General features: G+C 42.7%; 1 protein-coding gene across 1 annotated transcript in view; it reads right to left on the reverse strand.

Annotated features, from left to right (window-relative positions):
- Positions 1-26,234, reverse strand: part of LOC113987752 — a 103,102-nt gene that overhangs the window by 62,314 nt on the left and 14,554 nt on the right. The gene's annotated exons all lie outside the window — the stretch shown is intronic.

The raw sequence follows: 26,234 nt of genomic DNA on the forward strand, positions 1-26,234 counted from the left end.
CACGACTGCTGACATCCTCGCTGCCCTTGCAGACAACGGCACCACGGTCAGAATCTAAAGAACATGACAAATCCCATACGTGAAGGCTGGAGGTGGTTTCCCACGTGCTCCCCTTGGCACCGCCGAGTGCCCGCCGTCCCTTCCCGCACGGCACCTCCGGTCGGACGGGAGGTGGCAGCAGATGGCCGCCGACAGCACCCGGCCGGCACCGCGAGCATCTCCCGGGGACAGCCCGCTTCCCGGGGGAGAAACCTTTCCCGACTCCCAGGGACTGGACAGGGATGACAGAAGGTGCTCCCCGAGAGCATCCGTCCTCCCGGAGTGCGCCGTCTCCCCATCCTGCCCCGCTGGCTCTGAGCCCCCATCCAATTCCACACGGGCCACACCCTGGAAGCACTTTGCCACAAATTGAGCTGTTTTAAAAACAGCCCGTATTGAGAAAACAGATGGCAGCAGCTAGGAAGCTCTGATTATTATTGATTAATGCAGGATTACAGTTGGCAATAGGAGACATTGAGAACAGCAGAAATTAATGCAGATATTACCAGTGGAAGGGGGGAAAACCATGGAGCAAAAGCACAAGAAATCATAGAATCATTCAGGTTGGAAAGGACTTCTAAGATCACCGAGTCCAACCTTTAACCTAACACTGCCAAGTCCACCACTAAACCATATCCCTAGGCATCAGATCTGCATGTTTTTAGAACAGTTCCAGGGAAGAAGAAAGACATGTTGTCCAGGTCTCAATATTCTCCCAACAGTCAAGAATCCTACTCAGATAACATCAGGATCCACAAATGTTTGTCCCCTGCATCATCTGTCAGTCTTCACCAGAATAAAACTTTTACTGAAGTTTAAAAAAAAAAACAACCAACAACTAACTGGAACTATTTTCAAAAAATTTGTAATTTCCATTTTCATCTGCCAGGTTAAGAAATACCAATGGTCAGTCAGACCAGCCCAGCTGAAACAGGAAGTCCCAGAAACCTGTCCCCTCTGTATCCCTAGGGCTACCTTGCTCAGACCAAAAAAACCTGAAAAACAGCTGGATTTTAGAGCTCCTACAAGTCATCTCTCCAGAGCCACAAAGGAAATTGGAGGGTTTGGTAATAGCGCACTGAAACAAAGACATGAAAGAGTCTAGACACCAGTACAATGAATGGACTGGGGCACCCTGTCAGCCAAGTCCTACCTTTCATCCCATCTCCAGAGTCTGGTGCCTGGGTCACTCCAGTCTCTGTCCGTATTCAGATGCCCGTGTCACACAGCCACCCCTCCAGGCAGTGCACTGCTGGCTTAATTTGCTCCTCTACCCCCGAATGGCTCTTGAACTTTCAAGCAGTGATGTTTGAAGCCACTCTTCAACCATCCTTTTTTATTTCTTGTGCTGGACCTCACTTCTGTTACAAAGTATCTGCTCTTCTGACAGGAGAGGTCTGACAGAAGAGGCATCACACAGAAAACAGCAGGCAGCTTTCATATTCTGCTCCCCAAAAAACCATATCTGCTTCCTAGGAGAACCCCCTAGGAAACATAATGGATCGCAGAGTACAGCACTGAATGGGAACTCAAAAAGTCACCAAACCATACCCAGTGTCTAAAGAGTTGATTATCTCCACTTAAAGAATTTCTGCAGTGTTTTTTTTGGAGTTGAGTTTGGTTTTTATGGGGGGGGGGGAGTGAAGTGTGTCCATTTGTTTTAATTTTTTTTTTTTTTTTGTTCTCAAGCAAGGAAAATTGTATAATCTTGTCAGAAATCCATTAAATATTCACTCCTCTTACCCTCAGAAAATACTATCACATGTCTAGGCATGATCATATTTTCTTTCTCAAGGTAAGTTTGAGACTTTTGGCCCTATCCACAGGCAATAGGAATGTTTTCTCTTCACAGTATCTGTTTGCATGCTTAAAGACTATTTACAGCACCCTGTCTCTTCACCCGCAGAAGAACCCTTCAGGTAGAGACCCCTTGATGTAACAGCAATTCACATCTGTTACAATTTATTGGCTTTCATAGATCATTTCAAATGTAACAAATACTGGGAAGCAGAGGGACAGATCTTGAACCCAACAGCTCTTCAGTAGTAATGGAAGTCACATAACCCAAAAGTGTGGTTTATTCTATATATTTTTCTATTTTTTTTTTAAACCAGATGTACAGTCTGTTTACTGAAGACTGTATCGAAGTGGAAGAAGTAGACTTGCCTGCTTTGCAGGTTACTATGGAGACATCTTTCCTTTCATTACTCTCTAAACAGACCATGCTACACAGAAGTGAGAAGTTCTTATTTTTGGTCATTCAAAAATTGCCTGTGATTAGAGCATTTCATGTGCTTCACACTAGTAAATATCTCTGAGTAATTCATTTGCTTTATCCCAAGTTGGTCAAGGGGAACTGAACTGACTAAGAGATGAAGGTCAAATATACACATTTTACAGCCTTACAATTCTTCTTTTGAAGTCCCATCAGAGAACTGATGGCTGCACTAAGTTCCCAAAACCTTTGATATTTTATCCCCAGAATAACACGGGAAAATCCCATCAAGCATGAATAGTCACACACCCTTCTCCTCAAACATGTTTCTAAGAAATTATTGTGAATTACTGTGCACAGCATCAGAGTAAAAGAATGAAGGATATCAAATATTTGTTATCTGTAGTGCTGGCCATTGATTCCCAATGGTCTTCAAGTCATGACTACTGTAATTTTTTTTAACTTTTTTCTTTAATTTATTTTAGATCATTACAGGTAAATTAACAGCCCTTTTCTGTAATCAAAACCATGGCAATGTCATTATCTATAGCCCATGGGCCTCCAAAAATATGCCATCAACTTCACCCTTTTTATTTCACCAGCACTCTCCAAATGCCCAAGGTGCAGCACCTGTCCATCTCAGCACTTCACATTGCATCCTCTGTACCAGCTTCTTGACAGTTCACTACAGTTTGCAGAAACTACAAGAATTTTTATCTATTTGTATTGCTGAAACTGCAGTTTTCTTTCTGTAAAGCTAGAAATCAGAACTAGAAATAGGACATTCAGAGCTGCAGTAATGGGTGACGATAGAAACCAAATGAGAACAGGCAGCAAAAGATCAGCAAAGTAGAAGCAGAAACGTCAAAGGAAGACAAAGCCCAAGCACTTTTGGTCATCAGAAGTGCTAAGATCACCAAGCTGACCAGAAGTGATAGGACAGAGGAGGTCTCTGTCAGACACCATGAGGACACCATACATTGGCAAACCAGACCTCTCGCTTTTCAAGACAGGGATAGCATTTGGGCAGGGATCTAAGTCATCTGAAATGAACTTTGCCAGACTAAATCCACAAGCATTTGAGCTCTGAGCCCTGCAGGTACTTCCCCCCTCCCAGCACACAGTGGCATCAATGCAAACAGAGCCTTTTGCAGAACCTTGTCTGTCCTTGTCACGAGGCACCAAAGCACAGGAGCAGAAAGGAGTACAGCCCAGCTTAAGGTCTCTGGTGATGTAATCTGAGGTATAGGTTAAACCCAAAGAAAATGTCTCCCCAAAAAATAATCCTCCCTTCTTCCCTTTCCAGATGCATAGAGTTTCTGCTCAGTTATTTACTTTGCAAAACCACAGTTATTCCAATGCCATTTTTTTCTTACATGGAAATATGGATGATTACCAGAAAAACAAATAATTGGGATGAAGCCCAGTTGGATATCACTGAGGCAACTAAGTGAATATGCTGTGTGGAGGAGGCGAAGAGAGAGTTACACAGTTAGGAATTGTCTGTTGTCACATTTAGGGTAAACATGACAAGCAAGAGCTGCTTATCCTCCTGCTACTGAGGACACACTAACCACTCACAGTCAGGAAAAAATTGACATCCGGGTTTTCTCAGAAAGAGATTTAAGAATCTGAAATAGGAAGTTACTTGTAAATACTCCCTTTTCTACCCATATTCACATAAGCACATAAACACACAAGTTTATTCTTAAATTCCATCATGTTTTTCAGATTTTAAACCTGTGCTAAAATACTTTCTTAAACTGCATTTTTATCTTTCTGGATTAAGTTTGGATTAGTCACCTCCCAGGGGAGATGAGACGTCTCTTGGTCTACTCAGCTCTCCTGATGAAGATTATCCTCATTTTCACTAGCCACAATAAGCAAATACTGCAACAGCCTAGAAGTCAAAAATGAGACCCTGCCAGGCCAATTTTCACATTTTTAATTGAAGTAAAATAAACAGAAAAATGAGGTTGTGTTGAGGGGGGGATGAGCATACCTATTCTCTGTCTCCATGTAAAGTACAGGGTTTCTCCACATGAAATATTCTGGCCATCTGGAACTGAGGAAGGTCCAAAGTCTACCTCATTTGCTCTCTGGTCCAGGTCTTTCTCCTGCCTAAAAGCATTCTCTGAGAAAAAAAAGAAAACCACAAACCTTCATTAGCCAACAGTCTGTTTCTATTTTTCTCACAGATCTGCTTATAGCTGTTCGCATCTCAGATTGTCACAGCACTGTGGGTCAGGACACTAAAATATTCACAAAGGGATATTACACATATGAGAACCAATGAAGCCCAGAGCTCAAGCCAGGTAATGCACAGTTTCCCATGTCTTAGCTCTACCAAGAACTATGGAGAAGTGTAATAAAGAAAGAAGCAGGTATATCCAACAGGCACATTAGTCTTATTTAAACATAATACTGTCAGGAAGCACTTTAGGATGCTACAGTCACTTATAGCTTCAGCCATACAGACTTTAAGCTTCCAGGATGGAAAAGTAGCCTTTGATCTACAATCACCTTTCCCTCCTACATCTCAGGATTTTAGGTTTTTGTAATCACACTCCTGAGCTACTGACACTACTTCTGTCCCCAGTTCTTCTCAACAGCCAGACACAGGCCACTCATACAAAATTTTCAGTGAACTATTTAAGAAAAGGCAGGTGCTAAGATCAAATGTGTTCACTCACTAGTTTTTACTTCTGGTCACAGCCCACAGTTTGGGATTCTTCACACATCAAAGGCTTAGGGCACCAAACAGATTGGGGTTTTGCAAATAACAAATAACATGGGTGTGCATGAGTAGTACAGATGCTTCTGGTCCTCATGGTGGGACTGACCAAAGAAAGCGATGAATAAGCAGCACTGTGAGCTCATGACTCAGATGTCCATGTCCCAGCTGGGCCACGGCAATAGATTTCTTGCCTCAAACCCAATTCACTTCAGATGCAGCTTGTATCTTTTTCACTAAGTCCAGTGCTCTGAGTGCCTCAAGGAAGAAGAGCTGAGGACATCCATCAGAGTCGACAGTGAGAAAACACTCTGAATTATTCATAACACTCAAATAGCAAAATTAAAATTAAACTACCTTACATGACAATGGGAGATATGCTAACACTGAAGAAATTCCAAGACTACTTTTATGTGCTGCATGAGCTAAAGTTGGAATGAAATACTAAATAGTTAAAAGGCCTTGTGCACAACCTTGTCTGTCCGTGTCACGAGGCACCAAAGCACAGGAGCAGAAAGGAGTACTCCTGTTTTTTCTCTCTGTGGATGGATATATTCCTTGTTTTGCCTACATTTATATCAAGTCTTTACATAACTGCTGGCTTCATACTCGAGGCTATCTTCCTGAATCAAAATCTCTCCCATACTGGTAGCAGAAGAGTAGACTGCTTCTAGCTTTTTAACTTGTTAATAATGGACTTGCTCTTGCCTGATTCTCCTTGTCCCCTTCTCCCTGTGCGATACCTGCCTTGGGAAGTACATGGCTTTTGCATCAGTGTTCAAGTCAGTTTTCTGTACTTGCTTAGATGGCTGCCAGGGCAAGTTTTTGAGGTACGGTCTCCTTTTGATAGGTTCCGACAAGCTCTGCTAGAGGAGAGCCAGTTCCCGAAATATATTTCTCTCACACTTGTTTTTCAGGGTTCTCCACTCTGCAAAGACTAACAGTGTGGTAACGAGAGGCACTCCAGATTGGATTTAATGCTACCATATGCTAGACAGAATGAGAATCCATACTGCAGGAGAGCAGCCGGTACATTTCCACGTTAACAGAAGCCTGATTGCAAATTGCATTTAGTCTCAACAGCTCAGTTCACTGCACACAGATGCCATGGGGGACTGTAAAGTTAGCAAGATGTGGGGGAGTATGGCTGAATTTTTAAAAAAGGGCCTTGGCTGATCTGATGCCACAGACATTTGGAGCTGATGCCATGAAAGCAAGTTGCTGCTGCATTTCTTCTGCCAAAAATAAATAAGAATAATAATGTCATGAGCTGTTAGTCAAATTACAAACTCTTGTTAGGCTGGTGATTGTCTGCTGATACAAACAACAGCATCGGCACTGTCGAATTCTTCTCTTATAACTTGACAGCCAGCACATAAATGAAGTCAGAGAAGAGGAATTTACTGTTTCAAAATAGGTCAGCATGAGATGAGATGGGTTTCAAGTCGGAGTGTGCTCCATGTCTCCCTGGGCTGGCTGCAAAGTGCACCTTTTAGTTCTTCAAGCAGACTTCACATAACTGAAGGTATAATGAGACTAAATGAACGAACTGAGAGGAAAAGCTGTCCCATGGAGCCTCTCAGAATGGGTAGAGAATGAGAGCTCCTCTCTGCTTACTTATGCATGACCAGCCAAATCAACTTGGTAGCCTCTGTCCAGGGCCTTTGACGTAAAAATACTCAGCTCAGTTCATCCTAACAGGCCTTTTGATGAGCAGGCTGAGCAGAGAGGCCAAGGACTTCTCACTCCCTGGCCTGAGCCACTGGGGCACAGGTCCAGGACAATGTAAAGATGCCTAGCAATGTTTTCATGGGATGGTACAGAGGGTTTCACTATCCAAAGCTCCCAGGCCAGCACCAATGCACAGATAACTTGAGTAATTTTAAATATGAAGTGGAACCATGGGTGCACAATCACTGCATGTAAACACAGCCCTTTTGCCGCAGGATACGTGCTTTGCTTCATGAGAATCAGGTGAGGTCTTTTATTACCTCCTGTTTCCCTCACCAGAAAGTGTCACACAGTTCAGCTGCTTAGATCAGTGTAGACAATCTCTCAAGGCCTCTTTTCCAGTCTCACATCTCTGTGAAGCATTCCCACATTCTTCAAGAATAAAGAAAAGCTTTTCCCACCCCCACTGTATAGCCAGACCTTCACTGTTAGTGAAGGTCACCAAGTCAAACACTGCAGCTGGGTCATTTTATAGGCATTAATTATCCATGAAGCTCTGAGAATAAAGACAAAAGTGATCTAAATCCTGCTCTTTAGGACATCAGTCAATCTTCACGGTCAGGAAGGAATTGCTGCCATGCACACATGACATAAGGGATTGCACTTTCCATCAGGTGCATAGGAGGGTTAATTTCTCCCCTCTCTCCCACCATGTGTTACCAGGAATCACAGGAGCAGACAGGAGAGCGCTGTGTACCATGCTTCTGTACTTTCACAGAGGAGTGAAAGTAGCCAGAAGATCCAGGGCTTCAGGTTGTTCAGGCATGAAAGTATTGCATAATTCCCTGAAGCTCTACATCAGCAAGGTGGCAATACCTCCCATGCCCTGTGAGCTGTCTCATGCAGTTCCAGGAATAAAGTGCTACAGCTCAGCAATCCTCTGCAGCATTGGCTTTACATTTCTGGGCAGCGACTTCACTTCTAGGAAAAAGGCATTCTTCAGACTCTCCCACTAAACATATTCCCAGGAATCAAGCATCCAAATGAAGAGAGAGAAAAAGAAGAGCCAGTCTCCCAGGAGGTCTCCTAGTAAAGCCCAAACAACAACAAAAAATATCATAGAGGAGCTCAGGATTTCAGACGATAAGAAAAATAGAAGCACCCTCCAGGTCTGTCTACAACACAGGCAGAATGGACATACAAACCTGTTGGCAGGGGGTTTCCATGTCTAGGGAGCTAGAAGGTTCTTATGAAGAGCAAAGATGATCTATAGAGTGCTACCAAACATCAAGCTTCCCCAAAGAAGGCTTCTTCCTACCCACAAAGCACCTAAAGTGCATTAGTCTTTTGTCTAAGGATGCTAAAGAGACCAGGATAAAGCTCTCAGTGAAAGCTCAGCTCTCAATCCAAGCAAAATACAGCAATAGGAATTGCTGGAAGAAGACGGCCAAGTGCCTGGAGTTGTTTGAGCCAACAGCAAGAAGCTTTATGTAGGAAGCAAACCCACTTGACCAGGCAGCTGCTGAGCTGGCTGGTAGTGAGCCATGGAGCTACCTGCCTCTTGGATGCCCATGCAGCATAACAAATCAATTTAGACCTGCAAAGTAAACATGAAAGTGAGGTCCAGTTCCCAGTTGGAGCTGACTTCTCCCATGAAACTTGTTCTGTGTTTCCAGACACCCATGAAGGCAGAAAATGCCCATCCTTTTATGCAGTTCTTCGCTTTCATTTTTCACTTCTTTTGTTAAATAAATTGGTGGTTTAGGGTTTCCTTCCACTGCTTGGAATACTTTGTGAGGCAACGGAGTCTTTTTGCACTCCAACCTGGATGGTTTTGTTGGGCTTCTGCAGTATCCCGTGTTGTGTGTTGAGCATGCCAAGGACTAGAAAGATCCAAATCCTAAGGATGTGCAATACTGAGCTTAGTGGTCAGCTCTCAAAGTCAGCTCTTTCAGTCACACCTCAGTGCTCAATCCTAATCACAGCTATTAGACAAGGCCTCCAGAAATATCATACAATCATAGATTGGTTAGGTTAAAGAATGATTAATGAGCATCTTGTTCCAACACTCCTGCCATGAGCAGAGAACCTTCCACTAAATTGATTACTGAAACTCCCATCCAGCCTGGTCCTGAACACCTTTAGGGATGGGAAGTCCACAGCCTTCCTGGGTAACCTGTGCCAGTGCCTCACCATCCTTATAGTAAATAATTTCTTCCTGATATCTAACCTATACTTAACCTCCTTTATCTTACATTCATTCTCCCTTGTCTATCACTACATGCCCTTGTTAAAAGTCCCTCTCCAGGGACTTTTCACCCTGAGGAATACCAACAGTTCTAAGAATAGCCCCTATTCTGAATTAGATGCATGAGGGAAGGTAAGGGGAGTCCTGAAGCTCATCAAAGAATTGTTGCTCCAAGCAAATTTGTAAAGCTGCAATGAACTCTCAGAATGTGCAAGATTGACTGTCTTCTTATGACTATGAACAGAAGAGACCAGGGTTCTACTAGTGCTGGTCTGTAGGACGGAGACCTACTTTAGTTTATGCATTATCAGTAAATAAAAAAGCTAAGAAGTCTAATCCTCACTGCCATTTTAGAGATTTTCCTAGTAATGGGAACCATAATTATTTCCTGCACTGAGCCATGCTTCCTCTTCCCTGCCCCATTCATCAGTCTCACCTGTGTTTGTATCAGTCTTCCTCAGCCCTCTTCCTCACAGAACTTTCCTTAAGACCTTTAATTGTTGCTGTAGGTTTTACAGGTTTGGTCTGAGTAGCCAAATCAGGAAGAGGAGCCAATGACCCTATATATTTCCTTATTCATATCAATACCAGTAGCATAACTCCTGTTTCTGTCAGAACAGGAGCCTACAGAAGGGCTTTCCTTCGACTTAGGGAAAATATGTCTAAGGTGATAATAAAAGTGTGGCCTTTTGATAGTGTATCTGCTAGAAAGATGAGAACTGTGTAGCCCATATCAATTTTTTTGGAGCAAAGATGATAAGATACATATTTTCCACACTTTGGAACAAGGCTCTGAAATCTAACTCAAGTATTGTGGTTGATAATATCTGCCAGGTCCGAGCCACGTCCATCTGGTTGACACTTCCTATTTCCTACAGCGTGGCCCTACAATAACCCCCTTCAGCTGGGAGAAGCAACACCAAAGACAGATCTGCTCAGCCTCACCCATATTCCCATCCCAGCAGAGGAAATATCAAGAGGATTTGTTGGCAGACACTGAACACAATGAAACTGCTTCACCACCACCACCACCACCCCTTTCAATTTTTTTGCAAGAAGAGATGTATAATTTGGCTATACACAGATTCTCATAGACATGTCAGGCAAAGCATCTCCTTAACACCATAGGGACTCCATGAACCCTTGTCCTTTAAAGCCCAAGATCCCGCTCTAAAATATGGAACTTGAGGAGGACAATTAAGCTTATTTTGTTATTAACAAACAATTTCCAGTCTCCTTCTCCAAAACAGCTGAACCACTTTAACTGGAACTTTCCAAAACACAAAGAAAGAAAACAAAACCAAGACCAAAATAAGAGAGAAGAATGACCTTTTGCACAGGAGGCACCAGCTGAACCAGTTAAAACTCTACAACCTGTGAGATCCTGCAAACACTGGCTTCTGACAGAAGAGCTCTAACCTCATTGGTGATCCCAACATCTGTACCTGTAACGCACACACTACAGAGACTGGTCTGCTGAATGGCCTGCACAACAGGGGAGAATTACATACCCCTGCTTCATAAAGGACTGTTGGCTTAACTGCAGATGCAGGGTTTGACTCAAATGAGAGCAATTCTTTCTGGACAAGGTATTACAGTTTGTCTACTGCACCGTCACGTCACTTCATTTCATACTGCACAGAGAAAAGTCACCTAAAGATATAAGTAGGACTGATCTGGGTGCCAGCCAAGCTTCCTCGGCAGGACATAACTCTTCTTCAGAATTAAACAAACAAACAAAACAAAACAAAAACAAAACCCCACCAAAACAAACAAACAAAAAAAGCACACAAAAAACACACATACACACACAAAAAAATCACAAAAAGAAGTGTTGTGGTGATTCATAACCCCGTTACTGACCAGACACCATTCAAAGAACCATAGCTCAACTAGTTCTGAGTTTTTGCTTGACTTCTTCACCTGATATTTAAAACTTCCTTGAATTTCTTGCATATCAAAAGTTTCCCTCTGAGTTGTACTCAAGCTCCAAAGAACAAAAAAAAAATCAAAAATTGAAAAAATAACAAACACTATGCACCACCTACAAAGCTTTTATATTGTCCTGCAAACAAAGACTCTCTGCTTTGAGCTCTTGTTGTTTGATACCTACAGACAGCAGCTGTTTCTCCATTTGCCTCCTCCTGTCCACACCCAGACAAGTTACAAAACACAGAGAACAAATAATGAATGACAAATTGTACCTGGATATCTAGCAGAGATCAACTCAAAATGAATCTTTTCTGTGACTTAAAGGTGATGTACCTGACATACTGCAACATGACAACTCCTTAACATTCATTCTGGGAGCTTTTTCAAGACCAAGGAGGTTGGAGGGGGAAAACAAACAAAAAACCCACAATGGAGAAGTAATTTCATGTTGGCCTTTTAGGGATGGAACAGGTCCATTCACAAGCCGTTTTAGTTCAGGTCTCTTCTACATCACTACTTCAACTCTCCTTGGTGAGTTTTGTGACTTGGGACTTTACTCTTAGCTTACTGCTGTCTGAGCAGCCTTGGTGTTATTTCTTTCTCCCTCCATTTCAGCTCTCCTTTGTCTTTTACAATTATTATTACTATTATTAACATTATTAGTGGTATTATTCTATTGTATTTTATTTCCATCATTAAACTGTTCTTAACTCAACCCATGAGGTTTCCTTTTTTTTTTTTTTTCTCTATTCTCTTCTCCACCAGTGGCGGGGGAATATGTGAGTAGCTGTGTGGTACTTGATTTCCAGGTGGGGTTAAATCACAACATTCCCCCCCAAACACATGCTTTCCAAGGGGCAAGCTGTCTGATCGTGCTCCATCTCCAGAGCATCATGCCATCCAAACCAAAAGCATGGAGCTTATATCTCATAAGTAGGTTAAGCATACCCAGGGGTGGAAGACATGTTCCTCCTGGGACAGTCTCTGGCAATACACCAAAGCCACAGATGTATGTTGGCCTTCACTGCACTAGGGACTCGTCACAAGCTCTAGACATAAAAACAGATGGCTAGAAATTCACTGGACATCTAAGGGTTAAGCTGCACTTGTTTGATTGTCAAGCACCTGAGATATGAGGACAACACATTGGCACACTGTAATTGCAACATATTATTAAGTACCTTCAGTCCCCAAAGGCTAAGGCACATTTTAAAAAATAATAAAGCTAATGCACATAATAGCCCGTGTCTTGTTATTTAAGAAACCTCTTCCCGGCATCGGACGTCGACAGTACGTGTAAATGCACTTTCTCCAATAACTATGCACAAGGAGCTGCTTGATGGAGTGCCAGAAAGCACAATGACTGTTCTACCTTAGCAATGTACCAAAGATGACATGTTCCCTTTAGAACTAATTGCTTCATTCAAAAAAAAAAAAAAAAAGCCATTTACTAAATCCTAGCCTGGTCTCTTCCCTTGATGAGCAATTTTAGACTGCATATCAGAGCTTTTGTTTGTTGTTAAAAGACAGGGACAGAAAAGCGTTTTGTTAAGTAATTTCAATTTTCATATTTAATGGAAAATAGTTCAGAAGGGTATTTTTCATTATATTATGTGAACACTAACATTACATATCCTGCTGGGCTTTCCCTTATGTGACTCAAGGCTGACAAGTTCAGGCTGTCAAACACAACCCTTTGCATCAAATAAATTACCCTACCTCAAGATCCAGTTATACCTATTGACACAGACCAAGCTACGCATCTAAAAGTGAGAAAATACTCTTTACTTTATTATCCTTGTTCTGCATTCTCACATATATAACACGAAAGCACTGTAAGAACTGCTTCCAAAGTTCAGTGCATTCTTACTATCAGACTGCTTCCCACTTCCCTATATTAATAAATAAATAAATCAGGAATTCCTCTTCTTACGCCTTCAAGAGAGAAACAGCTGTAATGACTTCACAGACAAATCAATGCCATTTCCAACAGAAAGATTTCATTTTTTTCTCCCTACTCCAAAAAATTAGAATAATTTCACAATAAGCCCTAGGGAACAAGCTCATGAAAATGCACAGAGCAGACAGCATGAGGAAAAGTGTTTGGTTATATATTTCAGAAGGCAGCAAATGGGCCTATCTGCTGCTCTGCGAGTAGTGAGAATAATTATGCATGCATTTGCTGCATCCCATAATCATCATCATCACAGAGATGACATTTCATAGCTGAGTTGGGAATCTGTCTTTCCCAAAATTATTTTTTGTTTGGAAGGAAAAATCATTCTAAATAATATCTAGGGAAGATAGATATAGGAAAGCATAGATCTGAGAGTCAGACACACTAGAGTCATAATCCTATCACCAGCTCTCTAAATAATTCTATTGTATCATTAACTCCACATTTGCAAAATGGTAACACATCTGTCTGTGGCAGAGTCTCAGGCTACTGGGAATTTCTGTTAGATATTATAAACTGGTGCATTAATGTGAACTAGTCAGACTGTGTCTGCACACAAAAACTCCTGTGGGCTTTGTAAAACCTTGGCCAGATTTGGAGGGGGATGACAACTCTCCATTCATTGTTTGATCCTGGTGAAAGAGTCCAGGACCCCAGTCATTGCCTCACTATAGAATGACAGGCACTAAGAACAGGAAGCATCACAAAGAATTGTGTTTATTAGGTGCGCCTCTCCTTCCCTCAGACAACCCAGAAGGAAAGATCTCATCTCTTAGCTCAGTGGTGAAGGATGGGATGGGACAGTGGGAAGAAGGACCAGCTTGAGGCACAGTGTTCTCAGCAAACATCCCTTCCACAGGAGTATTTCCTCCCAATGGGTCATGGTTAGTGCCAAAAATGTGCCAAAGCCCTGCTATCAAGGGGATGAACTTACCCAGTTGCTCTGACTGAACATGTTGCTGGATCCCTAGAGTACAGAGAAGTCATCCTAGAGCCAATCAGGCTCACATAACCTACCTGTGCCTCCTCTCCAGAACCCCGTTCTGCTTTCAAAAGAAAACCAGACTGTCTTACTGGTTCCACATTAGACCATGATAACTGATCACAGAACCACATCTCATAATTTTTTCTTACTGTGATAGTGCTAAACCCAGCCCTGTTTCTTACTTATTCTTCTGCTTGGGTGGAGTAAGGATCAGGACATAGCTGGACCTGTAGCAGTTCCTCCGTGAGATAAACTGGCTTGTCACATAGGAAGGCATGGCCGCTTCTAACCATAAGACCTTGGTTGAATCATTTCACTTGTCTCCCTTCTTATGGAAGTCCTGAAATCTGGATGTTGTCTTCAAGCAAATCAAACTCAAAAAATTCTTTTAAAAACTAATTTTCATTTTCATTGGAGTAGTGATACAGTGGAGCCCTATTTATGACACGAATCCTAGAAGAGCTTAAAGAGACCTGAGTGCAAATGAGACTCTCACCTCTGGAAGAGCTGTACTGTCATATTAGGCATGAGGGCGTCATTAATGTGCCCAACTGGGTTAACATCACAGCACTCCTTTACCCAGTGTTCCAGTGGGACTTTGACTTTCTGATCCACGCCAGCTTTTCACAACAAAGAGGTTTATACAGGCTGATTGGTATGAAACACCTCAGAGCAAATCATGGTTTGTACATGGTTCCACGTGAGTATGTAGTGCCTAAATCTTAATGCTGGGAACAAGTATCTGCAAAAATGTAGTTTCAAATGCAATGAAGGCTCAAGATCTAAGTTACCCACAAGCTTGCCTTTGTCTGCCTAACACACACAGATCAGCAATCCTTGCTTTTCTGCTACCTAAATACGTAGCAACTACTTGCAAATGCAAAGCATATTCTCCAGGTGTCCTGTGCAGTATGGTACACACTGTGCAGAAAACTGCTACCAAACCTCAAGCCAGGACAAATTGCTGGCTGGACAAGAAAGCAACATTTACCCAACAACATGATGTCACTTATGCATATGTGGGAGGAAGAGAAAAATCTTGATTTGTTCTGGCCATAGATGAGGGCACAGCTTGAAATTAATTGATCACGGGTGCATTCAAAGTAAAAGTTTGATCCAGTTCCAACTAAAATCCAATGGCAAAACTCTGGTGCACAATACTGAACATGCCAGACTTTCTTCTCAAAAACTTTAGCTCACACTTCACTGTTTGGAAGCATTCAGACCCTCTTTGTCACATTGCTAGGGGAAGTTCTGATTAATGATTTGGACCTGAGCTCCCTTGGCAGTGGGGATTGGAAGGGGGAAAATAGGCTAATAAGTAAAAAGTTTTCTTTGTTTAAAGAACATTTAAGGTAGAGAAACAAATAATTAAAGATGAAACTTGCATGAAGATCCTTCAACCAGGAATCCAGTTCACAGCTTGGTTTTTCTTTCTACCTGGTCTCCACTATCATAGCACCTCAGCAATTTAGAACCTTACATTATGCCTAATCTTTGAGGCAGGAAGATGTTTTCTGTCCCCTTTCAACAGATACATGTCTGCAGAATTAGCCTAAGTGTCCTAACAGCGGTATTCTGTAGGACAACCCTTTTCTCTTGCGTGTCCAGTCTTCATTTAATGCAACATACTTTTTCCTAGTGTTTGCTTTTCCCAACTGATATCTTACACTTAGCTCAGAAAGCAAAGCTCAGCCAATCTGCTTTACTGCTATTTACAATCAATTTAACTTCCTGGCTCTAGGGCACCTTTTGCTGTGCTTGAGACCACTGCCACACAGTTCCGTTTAAATCCAGAATAATTTGCTGACATGGAAATTAATCCATTGTTCTTTTGATGCCAATAAACCAAAGTGCTGAAAATTAAAACAATCATTCCAGTGAAATGGTCAGGAGTATCCACTTTTGTCATCCGGATCAAGAGTGTTCAATTCATAAAAAGCCAAAAGATGAGTTTCCTAAGTAACAATGTCACAAAATTGGAATCTGATTCTGTTTTCTTAGAGCTACTTAATAGAGAGGAGTGTCTTTGTTTAGCACCTGACATCTCAAGTTCCCAAAATGCTCTCTCAAAAATTAAGTTTCCTAATAAGCTTCCTAGCCACACATCAGGCTCTAATTTAAAAGGGGTAAACTTGTTTAAGGTCACCCAGCATGGGAAAGAAGAGCTGGGAACCAGCTCCAGGAATCCAGAAGACCACACCCCTCACTAGCCACTAGACCACACAACTGTCCCCATTTCACTTGAGTCATTATTAAGCAGGATAGAAGAACACTGTGGTTTTATTTTATGTTAGCTGAACTCTTGCATTAACATTTTACTGTCCCACTGATGTTTTGCCTAGAACATTCTGTAATCCACAAATTAATATGTGAAGAACATCCAGTACAGTTTGGAAGAATAAAAAAATTACACAAATGGCAAAGAAGTTTTGATTTCCAGCAGATTCATAAATCAGAAGAGTTGGAGAAAGAAGGTTCCTTATTTTATCACACATAGGCTTGTGTAATGCCAGCAAAACTGCTGCCCTTCCCAAAACCAAGCAGAAACCCTATTGTTGCGGCAAACCCCATCTGGTCACATGGAGAACTTAAAACCTCATGGCATTCTGTTTCACATCGACAGAAAGGGAGTTCTGCTCCAAATACACAACAAGAGCCAAAAATAAACATGCTCTACCTATGTACAGCATCTGAAGTTTTTGTTGCCTGCTCTTATTCATCACTTTGTGTTTTCTGTGACCTTGCCTTTAGTTTCTGGGGTAAGGGTTTCTCTACCCTGCAAATTCTGCCCTATTCTCATTTTTGTTAAATACTCTTTTAAAGGATTCTTCTAAGTGGAAGCAGATCCTCCCCTTCTAAGGGCAGATCCATGCTGCATTCAGTGAAGTGCAAATCTAAGGCAAAATCCAATTCCTAGTCAGAAAGGCCTTGAGCGAAGTAGTAGGGAACTTGCTCATGGTAGAGAAGTTTGGATTGGGCACAGGCCCTGCTTGCTCAGAGTGCAGCTGAGGAGGAGACATCCAGTCACAGAGGTCAAGAAAAACCATCACTGTCACCAAAATCCAGTGCTCCAGCCTGAGCTGGAGACTCAGCATGGATCTGGGCAGAGCATAAACCCTAATCCGAACAGAGTGATTTGAAATCCGTTTAACACTAACTAATTAGTAAGCATCCCCCATCTGCCGGGTAACATCGGCTGTTCCGCATCAGCACCGCCCGAAGTCGCGATCCCGGCAGAGCCCGGCGATGTCCCGCTGGAGCTCTCCCAGTGCTGAAGGCCGCTCCGCGGAGCTCCGGGAGGGAGCGGGGCACGGAGGAGTTTGACGTTGGAGTGAAGCTGAGGGGAAAACGCCAACTACAGGGCTGAAAAGAGACTTAGCGAGACCAACTGACACTGATGGAAGGGGAAATGCCAGAAGGGAACATCTGTATTGCTGGCATGAAATAGATGGAGGAGAGTAAAAGTGTGCTACGTGTCAAGGATTTGAGAAAAGAGACTCTACTTAATAAAATGGTGCTCTCCCTCTGCCTCTCCTTACAAACCTAAAACAGCATAAAAATCCCCAAGACGGTAACAGTTTAAGGGAAACAAAGCTCAGTTCCTCTGCTCATTAGAGGTATTACACCACTTCACCCAAAAGCAGGACTGTTAATATTAGTGTCCTTGGCCAGCTTCCAGCTTGGGTCATCAGAGCCTGTACACCTAAATTCAACTCTTAGCAGTAACCAGAGAGGCTGTCCTGCTTTATCCCTCACAAGTAAACATTCTTCTGTATCAAGATTCCAGCCAAAGGTGGACACCTGTTGCTGGACAGCCAGCACTTTGAATGTGCTTCAGGCACATCTAGATTGGAATAAGCTAAAATACAGATCAGAAGGTTAAGGACAGGCAGTTTTAGTACGTCTCTGGTAGGCACAACACAGCTGTCACGGTCTTACTCAAGGAAGAAAGAAGGGGTGATTCTCCTCTAACTCACCTGGAATGACAAAACTGAACTTTGATGTCCTAGTTTGAGGCAGTAACTTCCTTAGCACATACAGAATAAATTTTATTTTCTCTGTCAGAATAAGTTCTTGATAATTTATGACCACCCACAGATTTATGTAGAAGTGATTCCCCCTGAGACCAGATCTCATTCTCTACCCTGGTTGGTATTTTCCCGTGTTACCATCTAGCTGAGGCCACTTCAGGGATCCAGCAGGAGTTGCACACTCAGTGCTGGGCTGATGCTAGTTTGGATTTTACCACACTGTATGTCACTCCAGAAACAGTATTGGTAAATACAGTAGCCAGGAGGCTAATGCTGGGTTTGTACTGCACAGAGTAAACCATCAGAGTACCAGGTATTTATGCTGCTCTTTTACTGAGGGGTCTGGAAAGCAAAAATATGTGGAAACAAGTTTTAGCACTCTTGGGCCCATAATAGGATATCTACTGTAGGATCAGGAGAGTGTAAGCTAGTGTTATATGGGATTGCATCCATAATCACCTCTCCAAATGGGAAATCTCATAATAAAAGAAATTTCAATAGGACAAGCATACTGCAGACATCCCCATTGCATCTATCAAAATATTCACTCAGGGAAAGCCAAAATATGACCTGCTCCACCCCCAGTTACTATGAGGTCTCAGAACATATGCAGCTACCCAAACTATTATGTATATTACTACTGTGCTTAGAGGCTGCAGAGATCTTAGCTGCCCTATAATTAGACCTGTCTAATGTAATCAAACCTGTTCTGTGAGTGAAAGTTCAGGGGCTATTCCCCACCAAGTGACAAGCTATGAGTGAGTATGGCAGGAGTAACACAACTAACCCCTTTCTCCAAGGGCTTACAGCCTGGGAGACAGAGACAGATTAGCAGAACAAGGTAGAAGGGAGGAACATTTTAGAACAATGTAGTTTAAGTGATGGTGACGCTGCAAACTTCAGGGGACAAGTGATAAAAACCTATAAGGACATACCCCAGAGGAATCAGCATCAGGAGAGAATCAGCACTGTGGAGAGCATTACTGCTGGGTGTCACTGCAACCCATTGAGGTGACAGAGGGAATCTGGCACCGAGGTAAAACCCAGTGCCAGGGAAACGTGTGCCAATGACTTTGTAAGGACACAACACATTATCTAGATGAGCAACGACTGCTTTGATTAGGACAGTGGCAAAAGGCAGCCAGCTCTGGCCACACACATTAAAAGAAAGTGCACAAATACTTAAACAGTAATGAGATGCAGCTTCTCAGCTCCTCTGCTGATATCTGGGTGCAGTCCTTCCAAACATGCAGATGGTGAAACCAGTGCAAAGGAAGCTTCAGCAGAGGTTATGGATTTCTGCAGGCTAATGCCACAGTTGAAACAGATGAGCATGAGTTACTGCTTTTATAACAGCAGCGTCCAAAGGTTTGGCCCAGGAAGCAGATTTACTGCACTACAGTCTGCAAGCATTCAGCAATGACAGACTGTTCAAAAGAGCCTAAGATTCAAGTAAATAAGATAAAGACAAGGTCATAGACATGTTTAATGGCTTGCCTGTGGTCATGTGTCATTGGCAGCCTACCCAAAAATACAGCTAATATCTCCTGAGCTCCAGCCTAACATCTTATCCAAACACCCCACCTTCTCTTTAGCCAATACTTCCTTCTCTCCAACAAATCAGGCCATAGAGAAGACACTTCAAACTACAGTACAGCCTTTTTACTGAAAACAAGCACATTTAAAGATGCCAGCAACTATGTTTTTCTATCTAATGTCAACTGACTAATTTGCTAGTCTTTTGCTAGCACCTCCTGCACACCAACATGTTCCTTACCCGTGGGACAAGATTTGTTTTCAACACAGTGTTGAAAACCTGTGTCTGTAAAAGTTCAAAATTACAACTCTCGCTGCTCTTGTCAGTGGCAATCGGAAGGTCACTGCAGCACGAACCTCCATTGACTGTCTAAAGGCATTCAATTAATCTTTGTTTGCTGAGAACTCAGGGAATTCAAGTAAGGTCAAAGAGTTAAAAGAGATCAGGAGACTCTATACTCCCACTGACACAATACTTCCTGAAGAGCTGACACAGACATGTAAGTTACTCTACTGTCAAGAAAACGGAGCTTTCTGAAATCAACACCCTAAGCATATATATATTTACTTGGAAAGACAGTAAAACATCTGGACAAGCCACCTCTGCTTGCTGTCCTTGCCCCCCTGCTATCCCCACCATTATAGTGACAAGTTATCCTTCTCAGGAAAAGGCTCCAGTTCTTTTTTGGTTTACAGACCATTTGTTCTGTAGTTATCATAGGGTTACCCAGACATGCTTATCTGCTCCCTCAGGGGAAAACTAGACAGCCATACCTTGACTGCTCCAGTCCTGGGGACATCATCAGCCCCAAATGCCTGCTTTTTATCTGCTAGGTGTGGAATAGGGTTCTTGAAACAAAAATTATAGGAAGGGTGCAGAAAGTAATGCTGAAAAAAAAAGGGAGTCATGTAAAGAGCTCTAAACCCACAGAAAAAGCCACATGGGCCCAGACATCCCACAGATGCCACAAAATTGAACTCTGTCCAGGCACATTAAGAGACAAGAGGTCTGAAAAACATTCCCCTCCATCCAATCTCTGCTCTTCACAGAAGCTCACCACTGTAACCTTTATCCCTCTGCACAAGGGAGAGACCATGAAACTAAGAAGTTGAAAAGAACAGGATAGAAACAGGTAATCAGTGGCAGAACAAGGAGGGAAACAATAGGTGCTATTTTGAGAAACATCTACAGAAGTCATGGATTGTGCCCAGACACAGGCAGGTACCAGGAAAGTGGCCTCAGTCAGAGATACACCAAACCCAGGTGCTCCCAGAGACTTGATCACAACTGGCTCCTTGACACAAGCAATTCTCATGCACAGCTCCACTATAGGCATGTCCCTGAGCATTCATGCACTCAAACTAAGTTCAAAGCTAATTGCTCTCACCTCAGTACTAGGGACAATATTGGGGACTAGTGATGAAGACACCACCTTTTATGGTCTTCATCACACTGAAGGAGGCAGCACTGGAACAGCCCAGTCAAGCATGCCTGTCAACTAGCCCAGGCAGGGCTAGTAATGGTGGATGCAGGGCCTGCAGTCATCACACAGGTGATGATCACCCAAGTGCCCGAGAGCTAAGCAGGACAACACTCAGCCCAACAAAAAACACAAAGATCTAGCTAAAAGGATCTTGACAGCTTTCCATCAGACAAGCTTTCTTTATTGCTGCTTGGACTGCCTTCATCATTTGCTAATGCAGAACAGATTAGAAGGCCTATCTATATACTATGAGATTCTTCATGCTGGTGCAGGATTCTATTTCAGTAGTTAGAATAAGTGAGAGCCTCAGAAACCCAGTTTTTCTGATCATCTTACAATTGCATCCTTGTAAACAAGGAGACAGATGTTGCTCTGATCATCAGCAATGGGAAAAAAGCTTCTAAATTGCATGTTGAACACAAAGCTGTGCTTGTGTCACCCCCCGCAGTTGCATACGTAGCAGGGGATTCCTGGCAGTTATACCCTAACAGGGAGGGCAAGCCAGGGCAAGAAAGAGTGGCAGGAGTGTAATTTTGCCAGCAGTGTTAAGCCAGAGCAGCCTCCAGTCAGCTCCAGGTTTAGCTAGGGTGGGGAAGCAAGGAGTCATGATTCATAGTGAATCCTTGCTCCAAATTCTCTCTCCTCAACTTAGCAGAGAAGCTGGGTGAAAGGCAAGACCGTCCTATTCCTAGGGACAAACTAGGAAGACTTCTGGGGAGCTAGTCACTCTACAGAGTGATGGGGAGAACTGTTAATCTTCCAAAATAATCATACAGGGTATATTTATAACACTGACTGCTACAAAACAACATCCCCTCCCCTTCTCTTAGTCCAAAAAAATGACTATGCAGACAGGGAGGATGGAGGTGATGGTAAGCAAAATGGTCCTGGGAAAACAGCCCACTGAAAATATTTACAAGGGAAAACATGCAGTTTTGGAGGCAGTCAGTGCTGCTGGCAGGCTAGCCAGAATGAATTCTTGCCTTCAAGATGACTGCTAGGGTTTGTAAGACCTTTGTCAGGAGACGTCAGCACCCATAATGTATGGATCCACACAAGTTCCCTCTTACAAATACAGAGCACTATGATCACCTTCCCTGTATAACTGCCTGCTCTTCTGGGACAGCTGTATTACCTTACTCTCTGGCAACATTAGCCAGGAGCTGTTCCTCCACATGCCTGGTAGGAAACAGGGATGTCTTTATTCAGGGGAAAAAAAGTGCAAAAATGAAGCACCATTTTGGGAAGACACAGCAATAATTTATCTTCCTAAGTGATAAATAAAATACTTTCCCATGTAACCTTGGCAATCGCCTGACAGCAGCGTTCCATGACCAACAGTGGTCCAGTGGGCAAACATCCCTCTTCCACATTACCTCCCTCTCCCATCCACTAAACCCCACTCATGGTTTGGCATTAGTGGGTAGCAGTGACCTAGCTTAGCAAGGTCACTCAGGGAACAGCTCTGTGTAGCATCTTGCAAAGTATTTCTTGATCTGTTGTGAGAATTCACCACTGAGCCCAACTACATGCCACAGTGTTGGGAAGGGATTCACTGGAATTAACTCTGCTCATTCCTCTGGAATCTCATCCAAAATTTCTGTTCAGAGAGCTGCTTCTGCTTCAGTGTTTGTTGAAGACCACCATTAAATGCAAAGTCTTGAAAGGGAGAGAGTCAGTATTACACAAGAATGGAGAAGACCTTGCTGCAGAGAATCCACATCCTGCAAGACAGTAAAAGCCACTTCTCCACTTCCTAATTCAGCTCCCACCACTCAAACATTTTTAAGTCTGTGTCATGCTACAGTGACTCCCAAGGCATCACTGGGAGATTTGTGAGCACCTTATCTGTATTTCTTTATCTCCCAGAGCTTCTCTTTACAGCATTATGTATTAAAAACTTCTGTGGAAGAAATAATTCTGCGCTTATCCTTCTTGCTGTTCAACAACACATGAGCAGAAACCTCACTGTCTTCTTCTGTACCATCAGACTGAACATTACTACATGGCTATGTCATCTTATGAAGGGTCAAAGACTGAATATGAGTTTGCCTATTGACCTTCACACTACCGTTTTTAACACCCTAGATTTTGCAAAGCATGTCCCAAATGGAAAAATCTCATTCATTATCTGAAAAGTAAACATTTCTCATCTGCATCCTACAGCCAGAGAAACTGAGTCATCAGCTGCTTTAGCAACTTCCACTTCCCCAAAAGAGGAACTGGCTTTAGATAAACCTCCTCTCAAATGCACTCAAACACAAAGTTGACAGAGACTCAGCCCTGTTATTGCTAAAGTCTCCAAGAAGGAAATACACTTCTCTTATTCCAATCTATGCAATGCCAACATTAAAGATGCCTGTGCCCATGGATGCTCCTTGAGGTACTGCAGAGAAGCAATACCTTGCACACGGCAAAGGTTACATTTTAAGTGTGAGTTTGATTTCCAGGGTGACCTTAAAGCCCATTTCACAAGAAAGGTCCCCCTGTCAGCCTGCTCAGAGAGAAGGGGCTGGTGTGGAGCAGCACCCACATTATTTGTTCTGCTCTAGGTAGATTAAATCCTTAAAGACAAGGAAAAAAGTAGTGAGAGACTACTTTTGCACCCCAGGCATAGCTAGAGGGCTCCTTGATGAGAGACCCTGCACTCCTGCTACCTGCTGTAGCATTGTCAAGAGGCAAACACAGAGCCTCAGCAATACCATGGGTTGCTGAAACAGAGGTCCAGACTCTCACTGCCTTCCACACCACCCAGGTTCTGCAGCCAACTTCCTCCTCCTCCTCCCCCATTCACAAGCCCACTCCATGTGTTTTGGGGTTTTTGTGGTGTTTTTCTTTTTACAGCTCACCTCACTTCACACCTGCCTCTTCAGCCTGAGGGTTGGGACTAAGCTGGCAAAAGTTGAAGAAGTTCAGAAGAGAACATACCTGAAAAACAGGCCTTCCTTCTCTCACCAAACAAACCAAGCTTGAGGCAATTCCCACCTTGCAGGCACCATATCCAAAGGACAACACAAATAGAAACAGCCTTGCAAGCAACAGCAAACATCCAGGATTGAAAGGAGTGTGACTTGGCTTTCATGAGCAGGAGAAGCATTAACCTTCCCTGAGGTCAGATCCCACACAAACATGGGCTTTATTATCAAGGAACAGAAAGAGGCATTGAAGAGGCACCAACACCTGACAAAAAGGTTTCATAGCCCAAACCACACTTAGGCTTGGTTCTGTGTATCCACTTGTCCCTAGCTCTCTACCCAGTCCCAACATTCCTATATGCTTAAAAATACAACCAGCCTCCTGCCAGGCAGCTATCCCTTCAATGTTACAGGTGCTCTTTGTTTCACAAAATAAGCAGTGGATTATTCACTCTGTTGATTCATTAATTTCTGCCTGATGGTTTTGGAATTAGCACACTTAGCTTGCCCACTAGCAAGTCCCACAAGGAACAAACCATGACACTAAGAAGGACCTTTCTACTTAGTACAAAAACTCAGGATTTTGCTCACAAGCTGGTGATACAATGGCTATGGGGTGTTGTACAAGATTAGTGCCAAGCTTTAGGATCATTTGCTACCAGAATTTTATTCTAAGCTGTGGCTCAAGTTTTTCCCAAATCCTATGATGTGTAAGTTAACACTAAAGTAAGGATTCCAGCTGGGAGAAATTTAATGGTAATGTTTTATACTGAACATCCTATTAATAAAAAGCAGTGCATTGGACAGAAAAAAATATCTACCTTGTGTATACTGAACTAACAAGGTCACACATACAGATGTTAATAGTGGTATGACGTCATGCTGAGCTAGGAAACCTCCTGGAGCAGCTTCTATCTCTGCATTACACAGATTTGTAAGAAAGCCAAATATTGAAGGACTGTACAGATTGATTAGACACAAGAGTCTAATGAAGCTGTGAGAACTTAGGATAAAAACGAGATAGCCTAAACCAGGCAAAGAAACTAAATACTCAGGAGTACGGAAACCACGAACCTAGGGAACAACAGAAAAAGTGCTGTGGTGGGTTCCATGGCTTTGCTTTTCCCAAATGGGAAACCCACAATAAACAAGGTTAGATTATTTTTCTGCCTTTTACGGTTCCTTCAGATCCATTTACATTTTATTTCCAGCCCTTAGCAAAAGAAATCTTATCATCAGCCTAAATTCTGACCTCTAATTGTGAGAGACTGATTCAGGAGTATTTGGAGTGTTACAACAATCTTTTTCAATACATGTATTGAGATCTTTGTTTAAACATCTTCAGAGTTTGAGCATGTTTAGGTGCACACTTAGAAGTCAAGGCAAGCATGCAGCCCTACTCCTTAGCTGCAATCTGGAAAGGACACACTAACATCATAGTAAGTAGCATTGCTTGGTTAGCCATGACAATAATCAATTCAGTGTGCTTCAGAGCGTAGTATTCTACATGAGAATAATAAGGAACAACAACAACCACAAAAAAACCCCAACCAATTTGAAGCTATTCTCTGAAGAGCATTAAAAATTAAGCCAGATCATACCAGACTGCACACCTACTGTGCCACTTGGAAAAATACTCTTGGAGCAGGGCTCTGGAGTAGTGTCGCCGTCTGAAGCAGTATCTCTGCAGGTAATGAAAAAGAACAGGCATTGATACCTTCTGGGCAAAGGGTACTTTAGGGAAACATGCAAGAAAAGACACCATTCTCATTTTACTGCTGCCCCTTCTGTGGATGAGTGATGGAAATAACCCCCATGGAGCTGTTACAAATGTCATGCTGCCTTCAAAAAAACCAAAACAGCAGGGAATTAGATGAGATATCAGCACTTTGTCAGAGTACCTGAGACTAACTGCTGGTCTACAGTTTTGTTATAAACTTTAACTACTAACTTCCAAACACAGGAATTTATGTGCCCAAGTTTACTGCTGTAGCACTATCGTTACTAAACTGCATGCACAGTATATCCAAAAGCAGGAGTACAGCTAGATCTTACACCACTTCAGACCCTGCAGTCAGAGTATCTCAGCACTTCTTGCTCTTCCCAACTGTAGACCTCAAAATAAAAGCAACACAAGTACAAAATAAAACAGGGACAAAATAGGAAACTGAACCCAGTTCAGATGCCCCGACTGAATGGAACTTCTTGTCTCCAAAGTGTACAGGACTCTACATTTTCCAGCACTTCATCCAATTCACTTCTAAGTATCTCCCAGAGGGAAAAATATTTCATGGTCAAATAAGCACCAGCATTGGGAAAGCCAGTTAACATTTCCCTCTGGGGTTAATGTGTACTAAACACCATGAGAATTACATTTTGAATAAGAAATTCTGCTTCCTCTTAAATGATTTCAAAGCTCAGACTTCAGACCTCAGCTGAGGTCTCAGGCATCAACTCCTTGGACATCTCTGCCTGATTTGATCT

Source organism: Pipra filicauda, unplaced genomic scaffold, assembly GCF_003945595.2.
Source record: "Pipra filicauda isolate LSUMZ 115617 unplaced genomic scaffold, ASM394559v2 scaffold98_size3848907_pilon, whole genome shotgun sequence".
NCBI lineage: Eukaryota > Metazoa > Chordata > Aves > Passeriformes > Pipridae > Pipra > Pipra filicauda.